Source organism: Panthera onca, chromosome C2 (assembly GCF_046562875.1).
Source record: "Panthera onca isolate mPanOnc1 chromosome C2, mPanOnc1 haplotype 2, whole genome shotgun sequence".
In the NCBI taxonomy this organism is placed as follows: domain Eukaryota; kingdom Metazoa; phylum Chordata; class Mammalia; order Carnivora; family Felidae; genus Panthera; species Panthera onca.
In genome coordinates this window covers 78,579,117-78,592,840 of record NC_138347.1, presented here as the reverse complement: position 1 = coordinate 78,592,840, position 13,724 = coordinate 78,579,117, and the positions used below count along the sequence as shown (strand labels likewise).

General features: G+C 37.9%; 1 long non-coding RNA gene across 1 annotated transcript in view; it reads right to left on the bottom strand.

Moving 5' to 3' along the window:
- The window catches only part of LOC132682744 (uncharacterized), a 28,102-nt gene that overhangs the window by 3,528 nt on the left and 10,850 nt on the right, over positions 1 to 13,724 (bottom strand). Inside the window, exon 2 of the long non-coding RNA XR_009611841.3 lies at positions 6,753 to 6,958. This is a non-coding gene — a long non-coding RNA (uncharacterized LOC132682744). The remainder of the gene's footprint in view (positions 1 to 6,752; positions 6,959 to 13,724) is intronic.

Here is a 13,724-nt window from a genome sequence, read left to right as displayed (position 1 = left end):
GTGCCATATTAATTAGACAACTAACTAATATTATCTCAAGAGTTTACCTGTAGCGTAAAAATATAGATAGATTGAAACAAAAAGAATGGAAAAAGATATACTGTAAAATTACGAACTGAAAGACAATGATATTAATATCAAAGTATAAGGTAAAAACCATTACTAGAGCAAATGAGAGTCACTTTATAATGATAGGCGTTTTAATTCACCAGGAAGTTACAATTTTTTATTCATATGCAGTGTAAGAGAAATAAAAAGTTACACAATCACAGTAGGAGATTTTAACATACTTCTTTGAGTAATTGGTAGATCAAGCAGATCAAGACTTAGTAAGGAGAGAGTATAGTTAATCAATATTATTACAAACTAGACCTAATGGATGTATAGAACATTGCCTCCAATAACTGCTCAATAGTCACCCTTTCTGAGTACATATGAATACAGTTATAAAAGTTGACCTGAATTTTGGTAGCAGGTGTTAACAATTGCTCAAGGATTAAATACAAACAAAGCATGTTATCTGAACATGATATACTTAAACTAGGAATAAATACCTTAAAGATAACTAGACAGTATCCATTAACAATACTATAAAGTAATATGATAGACCTAGGAATAAAGCTAGCAAAATACGTATAATATCTCTAGGGAGAAAATTCCAAAAATTTTTGAGGAACATAAATGAAGGTCTCAACAAAGGAAATAATACAGCACATCCTTGGATTAAAACATTCAGTGCCACACAGAAGTAATTCTCTAAAATCGATCTGGAATTTTAATAGAATACAGACAAAATTACAAGTTTGTACATATATAGCTTAAAAAGCAATTTCTAAAATTCATACAGAAATAGAATAGACAAGAATACCTAAGACATGGCTTGAAAAACAAAGAGTAAAGTGGGAGAACTTGTTGTACCAGGTATTAAGACTCATCAGAAAGGTATAGTAATTAACACAGTGTGATATTGGTACCTGGTTAGACAAGTAGACCAATGGAACTGATGTGTTAGGGATTCCCACAAAGGAACTAGGAAAAGATTGGTTATTCTACAGCCATGGTAACAAATAGTCGTCTGAGCCAGTTTTAAGCTTGTTCAAATAATCAACAATAACTTGCCTTAGTAAACACAATTTTGCAAACCAACCAATCAGTATCATCCCTCTTTTCTGAGAGTTGACCAATCAGTGATGGACATATTTCAGTAAACCCACTTCTGAGTGCCAATCTGAATAACAGCAGTTTTATATGAATTAACCACATTTCCAGATATCATTTACATTTCTGAAAATTTATGCTTCCTAAAAACCTTAAAGAAAATCAGCTGTTCTTCTCAGAGACTAGTTTGATGAGATGACTTCTCTCTTACTGTAGTAAACGATAAATAACAGCTTTGTCTGTTTATTTTATGTTGAGTGGTGGTGTCATTATCCTTTGAACAAACAACGTGAGGAATTTAGAGGCAGATCTCCACATAAATGGACACTTCCTTTGTAACAAGAAATGGTATGGGGGGGGGTAAGCAAGGAATGAATGGTGCTAAGAGAGTTGGCTGACTTGTTACATAACATGAACAACATGAATTTCATTTGGATTGAAACCTTAAATGTGGAAGTCAAAACCTTAAAGCTTTTCTAAGATAATGTAGAATTTCTTTGTGATCTCAGTTAAAGGAGGGATTTCTTAAACCAGTAAACACAGAAGAAACTGATTGCCCAGTTAAGATGGGATCCGGTTGGGGGATTTAGTAATTACAGGCACTATTAGGTGCGTCCAGAGTCATTGTATTCACTGTTTAGGACAAATATTCTGAGACCGGTTTTCTCGGGATGTGTTAAGAATCCCAGATACACACCATAAAAGAATTCTGAGCAGTATGTCCAGAAGGTCAGTTTATCCCAGCAGGGACCCTACTCATCTGTATCATGTGTAACCCTGGACTTGATGACAGAAGTAACAAAGGCTTAATGGAGGAAGTTAAAAGATGACAGTGAAGTCAGCCAGGTCCCCACGGGAGTAAAATCTTTGGGGACTGGTTCCAAGCCTCTTTTACCATAGCTTTCTGATTTCTACTAGAATGTGTTAGGGCTTTTAAATTCCCCACATGGAATCCATCCACTTACCCATCCTAACCCACCACACCTCCCCTTTGTTAGGGAGACACTGTAACTCCCCTGGGAGTCAAGAAGTACACAAGAACCCTAAGACCAGGATCCCATTCCAGCTCCACCCATAACCATGACCTTGGCAAGTCAGAGGACCACTCTGCTTTGCTTGTGAAGAGGAAGCAAGGACTGACAGGTCTCTTGTGGGCCACTCTAAGGCTGGTACCCAGAAACCCCAGCAATGCTTTGTAAACTGAAGCAATGTATACCAAACTGAAGACCGTATTGAGCAATAGAATAAATGTTTGCATTCTCTGTGTAACATGAAAATTATTTCTCACCACTTAAAAAAAAAAAAAATTCTCCAAAGTAGTAACCACAAAGAAAAAGGTCATGGATTTGACTGTATTAAAATTTAGACCTTATATCATCCAGATACCATATCAAAAATAAAAGGAAGCCACATATTATGTGAGAGGATATTTGTACCACCATATCTGGAGCCAGTATTCAGAATATAGAAGTTCCTACGAATACATTTTAAAAAGCAGACCACTCAATAAAGAAATGGCAAAACATTTAAACAAGCAAATCACAACAAAACACAACCACATGGCTTACAAACATGTGAAAAGATCTTCCACTTGATTAGTAAGCAGAAAGATGCGAATTAAAAACACAATAAGATTACCTCAATTGTGTATCAACAGTTTAAAAGTTTTACAATATCAAGTGCTGCAGAGAATGCATTACAATGGGTAATCTCATATACTTTAGTGGGAGTATAAATTGATGTGCCACTTTGGAAAACACTTGACATTTGTAGTAATATGGAAAATATGTACATCCTGTGATCCAGAAATTCCACTCCTAGGTATATACCTAAAAAAATATTTGGGGAATAAGTACCCAGATATCTTTACAAGAATGTGGTAGTGGAAATTTTATAGTCTCAAGCGAAAAACAATCTAAATGCCCACCAAAGTAGTATAGTTAAATAAATGGTGGCATATTGATGCAATGGGATAATCTACATGAATGCAAACGCAAACACGAAAGCTTTACACAAAAATTATGATGCATGACACATAGAAATGGGCAAAGTAGCTGGACAAAATGCATAAAACATGACTACATTTAATGCATAAAACATGAATACATTTATATGTTTTCACTCCTATGTGGATCCTGAGAAATTTAACAGAAGACCATGGCGGAGGGGAAGGAAAAAAAAAAGGTTAGAGAGGGAGGGAGTCAAACCATAAGAGACTCTTAAAAACTGAGAACAAACTGAGGGTTGATGGGGGATGGGAGGGAGGAGAGGGTGGGTGATGGGTATTGAGGAGGGCACCTGTTGGGATGAGCACTGGGTGTTGTATGGAAACCAATCTGACAATAAATTTCATATTTAAAAAAAAAAAGAACAAGAGTAGGCAAAGCTAAACTGTACTGTAAGGAGACATGCTTAGGGGCTAAAGCTATGAAAACTGCAGGAAAGTGTTTATGACAAAATTCTGAAGGCTAGTTATCTCTAGAAGGACAGGGAGGGATTGTGATTTTGGAAAGGTCTCTGTGGTGGGATGCTGTGAATATTTTATTTACTTAATATGAGTGGTGATTTTGGCTTGCTGTGGTTTTAATTTTTAAATTTTACTTACACATTTTATGCTCTCTTCTGTGTGTCTAGCATAACAAGAATTTAAATAAAATAATTGGTGACCTGGGTCAGTGTAGTGGTGGAGAAGTCTCATTTTGGTAAGTCCAAGAAGGAATGCGTGGTGAGTCAGTAAGAGACATTTCTCAGAGGCTACTGTATCAGTAGGGTGCTTTTGGGTAAAAGAACATAGAGGAGCCTGAAGCAAATTGCCATAAACAATAAGGAAATACATTCTCCAACACAGTGACAGTGGCTGCAGCTCCTTGAGTCAGGGATGGTTCTTTTTCTCTCTAGTTTTGTTCCTACGTTTTTCCATGTGGGGTTTTTTGTCACCCCCAGGGTTGAAGCAAGGTGACTAAAATGGTTACAAGCATCACATTTGGCTTTCCCTTCCTGGTTGATTTATAAAGATCTAGGAAACCTTCTCCCAAACTTCCTCTCACCTTGCTTTGGCAGTTTGGCATCACCTTGTGCATATTGTAAACCGATATTTATCAAATAGGCATGGGATTGAACTGATTCTCTTTGATGGAAGGTATTTTGGTAAGTAACCATAACCAGTGTTGAGAACTACAAAGGGTCTGAGATTTACTTGTAAGCTAGAAAATTAGCCTGCCACAGTTTATGGATATCGATAGTTTATGGATGTGGATATGAGATTATTTTTCAGAGAAGAAGGACAGTTTCTTATACTGAGAGAATAGCCTGTGTCAGCATTTTCACACTGGTTCCCTGAGGCCCAGGTCCTAAAAGGCAGTAGAAAGAGGGCCTGGTGACACCTACCCCCACAGTGAGTACATTACAGGAGAGGGACTCTGAATTTAGGGGATCTGATTATTTTGTATTGATCTACAGCATGCCCTCCCTTTGTTGAAATAGAGACACTGTCACCATCTTCCAAGGCTGTTCAAAACATGAACATCCTTGAAAAATATTCTGGAATAAAGGCTAGTTAGTGTCTCTGCTCAGCGGAAGAACAGAAATGTGGGAGACTCATGGATAATTTTTTTTCTAAAAACTTCTTGAATTCTCAAGAATTCTCTCTTGAAATTGTCTATGAATGAATAAAGTGAATGAAGGCAGGTTGGAAATGCCTGATTTGGTTTAGAGGCAGGTAGTTTCCCCAAATAGCACCAGGATATATTTGTCTTCCAAGTGTAAAAGCTTAATGGAAGTTATGGAAATCTACAGTTATTGGAATTCAGAAGACTGGGTATTTCTAAAATAAGTACTTATAGATATAAATTATATATATATATATACATATATATATTTATATATGCATAATATATATAATGTTATGCCTTATTACCTTGAGAGATAGTTTGCCCTGAGACAGAATACTTCTGGAGCATAAAATTAAATCTGTAAAGGAATTGCCCAGTGAATCAGTAGTGTGTGTAAGTACTGTAGCAATAACAAAACATAAAATGAAAGAAAAATTATTGAAACGGTCACTGTCCTAAACATTTCTGAACTCATGAAATATCTGTATGAGTAATTGTTACTTCTAATTCTTACTACTTGGCTAGAATATGTGCAAGTATGATATGGTACAAGTCTTAATTAGGCCTTCCTCTAATGGGCTTTGTTCTTCATGGTTAGAGTGAGGATATGGGACTAAATGATCTCCGAGGGCCCTGTAGGTCTGAACTAATGGGGCCATGTTATTTATTGAAACCTCCCATTCCCAACACTTACTGCTCTTTCTCATTTGACGTTTCCAGACATATACCCCAGTCTAACATGTCTGAAACTCTTTAAAGCCTGCAAGCATTTTGAATTTCCCAGTCTTCCCAGGTGGTAGACAAAAGTGATCACCACTTTTCAATTGCAAAAAAACAAAAACAAAAACACAAAAACAACAAACTTCTTGCCCAGAGGGATCAAGTGACTTGCCTAGGGTCAGGTTTTTTTGTTTGTTTGTTTGTTTTTAGATAAGACATATATTCAGTAACAGACCCAGTACTCAGAGCCTCTAAGTCTGAATCCTGGGACTTGAGTCTGCAATGTGATTGTGCTTAGAGAATCCTCAAAATTTCTTCCTGCATACAAGGAACAGAGTCATCAAGGAAAGTCATTCCCTGGGTTGCTGTGATGACAGAAGACATCCCAGAGCAGACCTGAGAATTCCGTTAGCTTCAGAACTGACCGAGTAATTATGAAACTAAGTGGAAACAGTTTTTCACTAAGGTTTACTGAAGTGCATCAAGCCTTTCACAAACCTCTCATGGTATGGACAAAGTAACTAGAAATGAAACCAATGAGTAAATATCATTCTTCTATCTTCTGTGATAACCCTTCTTTAATTAATGGTTAGCTCTGTGGAGTCTGTCTCTGCTTGATTTTTTCTGTAATTATTTTGGTCCTGTATGAGGATGTGTGTGTGTGTGTATGTGTGTGTGTGCTCACACAAACATTATGAAAAAGGGGGGACACATTCATTTGGCACATTCATATAACTGGAAGAGCCATTAGAGACACCATGTTGAATTATTATTAGTTTATGTCTGTCACCCCCACCAGATGTTGTGACGCTTGACGCAGGGATTATAGTCTCACCTGTCTCTATGACACCAGCTCTAAGCATAGGCATTTGGTAAGTTCCAACAAATGGTGGTTAAGTCACAAAGTACCTGCATTATCCAGTCTAATCTTCCCATTTTATAGATGAGAAAAATGAGGCCCAGGAAGATGAAAAGCCTAAATACTTACAACTAATTAGTAACAAAGCCATGTATAAAATCTAGGTTTTGACTCATAAAGCACACTTTCTAGTAGTCTAAGCACCTTACCATTTTCAAATTATGTAAGAAGTGTTTCCCCTATGCGAAGTGATGTTAACTGTATGTAGTTAAATTAAGGTGTGGTAGACACTGGGTGCCCTTAGTCTGGAGTAATATAACCACCTCATCCAAGATTGGCCGCTGTGAATGGGGTGGGGTAGGTTTGTCAGACATACCAAACACTAATTATGCATTGCTGTTTACCTTTACATTGAGCTTGAAACCAAACTGTAGTCCGAATGCTGCTCTGAAAGGTTGGTGGCTACATCAAAGCAAACTAAAGCCCCTACTCAATTATAAGAGAGATGCATTAGATAGACTGAGAAAACCTTGTATTTCCATGTGGCTTCATGCTTTTAGCAAAATAGTCTCACTTGCATCCATTAGCTCCTTTGATCTCCTCAAACAGCCTGTGGAATAAGCAGGACAGCTATTAACAGCCCTCATTTAAAGATGAGAAACTTGGAAGATGGGAAAAATTAAGCAATAAATAGTAAGTGGTTCTCTCTTATAAATAGTACGTGGTTCTCTAACTTTAGGATCAGACATTGCATCTTTTCTACCACTAACTAGTTGTATGACTTCAGGTGAGTTCCTTCTCAGCTTGGACTCAGTTTCCTTTCCTTGCCTGTGTGTTGATGATACCCAGCTGTGAAGATGAAAAGGGAATTGCCTGAAATGCATCCAGTATGCTTAATAAATGGTAGATATCATGCCCTCCAGTTTATGCCCTAAGTATTGAGTGAAACTGTATTGTTATTAATAATGTTTGCAAGAATCTTTTAGGTTCATCAGAAGAAAGATGCCATTTTATCAATCGATGGTATTATTTGAGATGGGAATCTCACAAGTACCTTCTGTTAGGAGGTTTGTTTTATTGAAAAAAGTACATTGTGGGGGTGGAAATGGTGAGAGTGAGAGTGAAAGACTGCTGGTGTCCTCTATGATGAGGCTACACATTAGCATAAGAACAGCTGAAATCAGTTGCTGAGTTAAAGCAAATCCATAAGGAAGACAAATTAAGTTAGTTACACTAGCAATGGACTTAAAACTGTTTTTTTTTTTTTTTCCCCCGTAATGTACCTCCAAAATTGAGCTCTACCAGCAAATAAGTAGAGGACAGTGGGAGGTGCTAACATTTCATTCGTAGCGGTAGGTCGGTCATGGTGACCAACTCAAGCAACACAAGACAATAATGTCGTGGATGCCTCCTCCTTTTCCCACTTCCCACTGCTGGGATAGAAGTAATTCATTGAGACACATCCTGGTTCTCCCGCTTGCCAGATGCATGATCTTAGCTGAGCTCAAAAACATCTCTGAGAGCATTTCCTCATTTGTGAAATAGGGATTAGAACTCAACTGAGTCTTGTTTTGAGAATTAAATGCAGCAAGGTGTGCAGAAGTGTCGACCATACCTGGTATACAATGGTTTCTCCAAAAACATTTCCTAAAACTGTGATCGTCTGTCTTTAAATTTTATACCAGTTGTCAAATCTTTGGATATCGGAGATCTTTCTTGTTCACTTGTTAATATACATACAAAAAGTACATTTATAGTCATTTAATTTCTATCAGACATTTAAAAAATGTATTCTTAAAATTACCCATTATATCTTATAACAAATAAGATACTATATATCAACAAATTATGTATTATTAATACTTATTAATATTTATATACAGTATATAATATAATTATATGATAATATAGTTTATATATTTAATAAACTTACATATTTATATTTTAATATAAATTGCATTTTATATATTTTAATAATACACATTTTATTTTTGCTATGTACTTATTTTAATACATATTTTAATAATATAAAAATACTAGATTAAAACTTATTTAAAGTTATGAAGTCATGAACAAATAAATTAAAATTAATGTTCCAGTACAAAATTTAATGAAATATATGGAAAATTATGCAGAGCTGACTAATGAGCTAAGCCAACTCCTTGGCTCTTGGTAAATGTCATAGAAAGCAGAAATTTATTCCCAGATGCTGTGATCTCTGTTACTTAATTGTTGGAATAATGAATTTCTAAAATAAGGAAAAGACAAATATCTAAGAAATAAAATATGAAAATGATCAGGGCAATTACTAAGCTGAATAACTAATCATGGCTGATCGAAGACCTAAAGTTTATTTCATTTGTATGAAACATTCTGTAGCAATAATGGGAGTACAGGATGAAGAAAATGGTTTGGAGCCCTGTGTAATTTAGAGCAAGTAAAAAACCCTGACTCAGTTTTGTTTTTATCTTGGTGTGGTTTGTTCTGTTTTCATGGGTAAGCTAGAGAGAGTAGTATCAAACCTACCAACTCTTTGTTGAGCTTGAAGTATTATGTGTCACTAAGGTGATAAGCTCAAGTAAATACAAAAATTATTGTCTTCCCCTACAGTAACTTGACCTTTCATGTCTCATGAATCTCCTATCGCTAGAATTTGACATATTTTCTAACTTACTGCAGATACTCACCAAGTGCCTGTGAAATAAAAACAAGTAGAGTCCAAGTTCATTTTTTAAGTGGTGTTACCTCAAGATTATTATTACAACTCTAATTCTATATCCCTTAGCAACTTTACTTGAACTATAAGGAAAGAAAACGCCTTCAAATTCCAATTTCCTCCCATTTTCCTTCCTGAAACCCTCAAACATTATCTTTCTATTTTAAAATATGTTGACAGGGGCGCCTGGGTGGCTTGGTCGGTTAGGCGTCCGACTTCGGCTCAGGTCACGATCTCGAGGACGGTGGGTTCGAGCCCCGCATCGGGCTCTGTGCTGACAGCTCAGAGCCTGGAGCCTGTTTCGGATTCTGTGTCTCCCTCTCTCTGTTACCCTCCCCCATTCATGCTCTGTCTCTCTCTGTCTCAAAAATAAATAAACGTTAAAAAAAAATTAAAAAAAATATGTTGACACTTGTTGCTTATGTAATTCCTTGAATTCCTTATTCACCATTTCATGCATGAGTCTATTATTAATCTAACTATATTTTAGGGGCACCTGGTTGGCTTAGTCGGTTAAGCCTCAGACTTTTGCTCAGGTTATGATCTCAGGGTTCATGAGTTCGAGCACTGTGTGGAACTCTGTGCTGAGCTCACAGCCTGGAGCCTGCTTTCGATTCTCTGTCTCTCTGTCTCTGTCTCTCTCAAAAATAAACAAACATTAAAAAAAATCTAACTAGGGGCATCTGGGTGGCTCAGCTGAGTGAGTATCTGACTTTTGGTTTCAGCTCAGGTCATGATCTCACAGTTCAAGAGTTTGAGCCCCACATCGGGCTCTGTACTGACAACGTGGAGCCTGCTTGGGGTTTCTCTCTCACTCCCTCTCTCTCTCTCTGCCCCTCCCTGTCTGGCTATGTCTCTCAATAAATAAATAAATAAATAAACAATAAAAAAAAATTTAAAAAATCTAATGATCTGGCTTAGGTGTCCAATGTCTTTGCCCATATTTATTAAATAAATTGCTGTTTATGACATTGAAGATCTGGGTCTTGTCCCTTTCCCAATTTGAATCAACAGAGACGAGTGACCAGTAACCAACAATCTTTGTCTTTCTGTAATGGAAGACCAATCCTCTTGTCAGATAGTTTATTATTTGTTAGCCTCCTCAACTAGTTAGTTCTACTTTTTTTTTTTTTTTTTCCCAAATGTTTGTTTATTTTTGAGAGAGAGGAGGGAAGAGGTGGGGAGGGACGGAGGGAGGGAAACAGAGGATCCAAGCAGGCCCCACCCTGTCAGTGCAGAGCCTGATGCAGGGCCTGAACTCATGAACCATGAGATGATGACCTGAGCTGAAGTCAGACACTTACCCGAATGAGCCACCCAGGTGCCCCTCTACTTCTTGATAATAGAGATTTTATTCTTCAATTCATATTCCCTCTAGGAACTTGTCCAGTTTCAGTAAATATTTGAGGACTGGTTATGTGACAGGACAAACATGACTAACACTCAGTTCTTTACCCTGATCCACCAAATAGAATCCTGCACTTTCTTTCCCGTTTTTCTCTCTTCCAATGAAGCAAGATTCTTCTTGCTAGGAAGGGGATTAAAATGATGTATGTGCTGAAGAGCCTAAGAGAATGGTATTAGAGCAGTAGAGTAGTAGAGTGGTAGCGGGGAGTAGAGTGACTGAAATTTTTTGTTAAGTGTTGCTGTGGATTGGTTATTCGGGTCCCTTTTAAATCCACCTATGGATGAAAGTGAAGAATGAAATTTCTTTAATTACTTTCACCTGTGGAATGATGCTAGTTGAACTTGTCATGGCTGATGTACTGATCCACATGGGTCTCTGTGTGCTTTAGGACTATAATTAAAGGGATGATTGAAACTATGGATCAATTAACATCTGAGAGAGTCCTGGGGTAGGTTGTTTAATATGCAGGAATTTTGGAAACGGTAACCTGTGGATTATAATGAGCCCAGAAGATGGGTAATTGTATTTCCGTTCTTTGCTTCTTCGTTCTTCCCAAGCTGCCTCGACCTCCCACAGTCCAATCTGTGATCTGCTGGGTAAATTTGGGTATTCAAACTTGGTGTCATATCTCATGAAGTGGAAAGAACTCTGTCTAAGAAAATGAATATGAATACACATAACAGAAAAAGATTTTGTACCAGATATTTATCAAGGTGCTGTATACACTAACCAGGAAAAGAGGTCCCAATATCCAACAATGTAGAACACTAAGTACATTTTGTTATAGATCTGTGATGTAGTATTATGCGACCAAGGAATCATGCTGTGAAAGAAAATTTACTAGCATGGACTAAAATTTTTAATACACGTTTAGGTGAAAATTATAAATTATTTATATCAAATGATCCATTGACTATAGGCATATTTATATGTATATAAACAGATACACATATATAATAAAATTTCCAAAATTTCTATAGGGAGCATATTACTATTGTGTGCACACACACACACACACACGCATTTTTTTTTTTTTTTAAAGGAGGGGGAATGCATGGCATACTTCTTTCTAAAGATCTAGTGTTAACAACTTGGTATTGAAGAAAATTCCATGTTAATTGAAATTAAGTCCATAGACTGTTCACATTCAATTTATGCTCCAAAAAAGAAAACATCCTTGCCTGGGGCCAGGAGAAAGAGAGGTGAAAAGAGGAAAGGAGGCCACTACTCATGTGTCCTGCTACATGGACTCTGCCTGAGCACGCTGTGTGTAGGCTGCCAAACATCTTTGAGAAATATTGATGCCGGCTGCTGGCTGATGAAATCAGCCTGACCCGTTCTTTTCGTCTGCCTTCCTCCTCCGCCTCCAGTACATTGTGCAAGAGAAAGCTTAAACCATCTTCCTGTCAGGTGGAAGGAGAGGGTAAGGACCAGGTGGCCACGTTTCTGCTCCCCTGGCTCAGGTGCAGATGCTGAGGTAGCGGGCCAGGTTCTGGCCCAGGGCACACACTGTCCCTGCACTAAGGGCTGACTAGGTAGGCACAGTGTACTCCTTTCATGTCCCAAAGCCAGAGTTTTCGGGTTGAGGAGCCAGATTCTTATGCGAGGGGGTTGAAAGACTATTAGGATTGCATGGAACAAATGCAACATTTTGCAAGAGGAATTTTACCTGGCAAGTTCAGGTCAGAGACCCCTTGGTAATTATAATAAAAGCTGAGGCATAGAAAAGAACTGTGGAACAGCAGAAGATTGTATCAATTCAACTGATCACTGCTTGCATATTTAATAAGGCAGAGCATCTTTTAGGTGCTATGAGATAAACAGGGGAGTCTGAGAGGCTCTGTGCACCAGAAGCTTCCAGTTCCTGTCTGGAAGTTACATACAGTTAAGTGTCATATGATTTGCCTGTGGTAAGGGGAGAACTTGGGGTGAGCTTTGGAGATCCAATCGATCACCTATTGGTCCAAGATCAATATTACTTAAATATAGACATTCTGGCCTTCCACATTCTTATAGTTAATTGGGTAAAAATTAGTGAGAAGAATAATAGTAGATATAGGTTAGCCTAGGTATCAGGATAAATGGCTCCCATCCTAGTTCAGCTGCTGACTGAAATTTGTGGTTTGGAGTAAATTACTCCCTTGCATCAAACTTCACCTTTTCATGAGTTCCACCCGATTCTAGCATTTTGTGATTGTCGTAAAAACAGCATTTCTATGAAAGTCAGTGCAGGGTATCTGTGTTATAACTGTATCCTCCAAGCTGAAATCATGGTTTAAATCATAGATAAAAGACCATGATGGCTCTCGATTTCTTTCCTCTCTTTCATGTCCCTTATATTTCTGATTTCTCACTGTAACCCCCATTCAGTCTAAGCTGTAGTGAGCTCTTTGCTGTGTCAAATTCCCCAGTGATGCACACTGACACGCAACCTGGGGTAACAAAAAAACATTTTGGAAGCGTGCTCCCACACAAATGGTCAAAGAACAAGGCAAAATAAGATCTGTGCTTTTCTTACAAAGAAAAAGACAAAAAGACAGGTTCAGAAGACAGAGAACATACACATCTGACCTGAGAAATGTGTAATGGGAGAGGGGCCATGCAAGCTACACCTTGGAAAAAGTAGAAACATGGAATTATGTTTTACTAAGAATGGTGGGGAGAAATAGGGCAGGACATTCTGAACAACTTGACAGTGTTACAGAAATAAAAGGCAAGGGAGAGCATGCACAGAGAATAATGCACAATTCACTTAGTGGCAGGATACATATCCGGGAAAGCTGATTGCACCAGACGGTGGAAGGCCTTGAATACCATTGTTAAAAAAAATGGCCTATGTGGTGGGCAGTGAAGGGCCTCTTGGTGTTTCTGACTAGAGGCGCAGCATGATTAGAAAAGAGTGTATGCTAGTTTCATAGCCCAGGAAGAATAGTTGTAAAAGTTAAGAATTTGTCTCAGTAAGCAATGATGAGACCTAAGTATGGCAGGGGAGGATACTGCCAGGGGAAAACCTGCCGGACTCGGCCGCTGATTAGCAATAGAAGACCAAGAAAAGAAATCAGAGCTGAACCAGAAGTTTTGAGCCAAGTTAACAAGGCAGATGCAGAAGGAGCCAGGGAAGTCAGGAAGAGGTGATGATAGGATGAAAGTCAATGACAATGGAGTGGATCACACGGAGTTTCAAGGACACAATACAGATGTTGATGAGTTAGTTAGAAAAATGGGTTGGTAGCCAAAAGCCCAGTTCAGGTT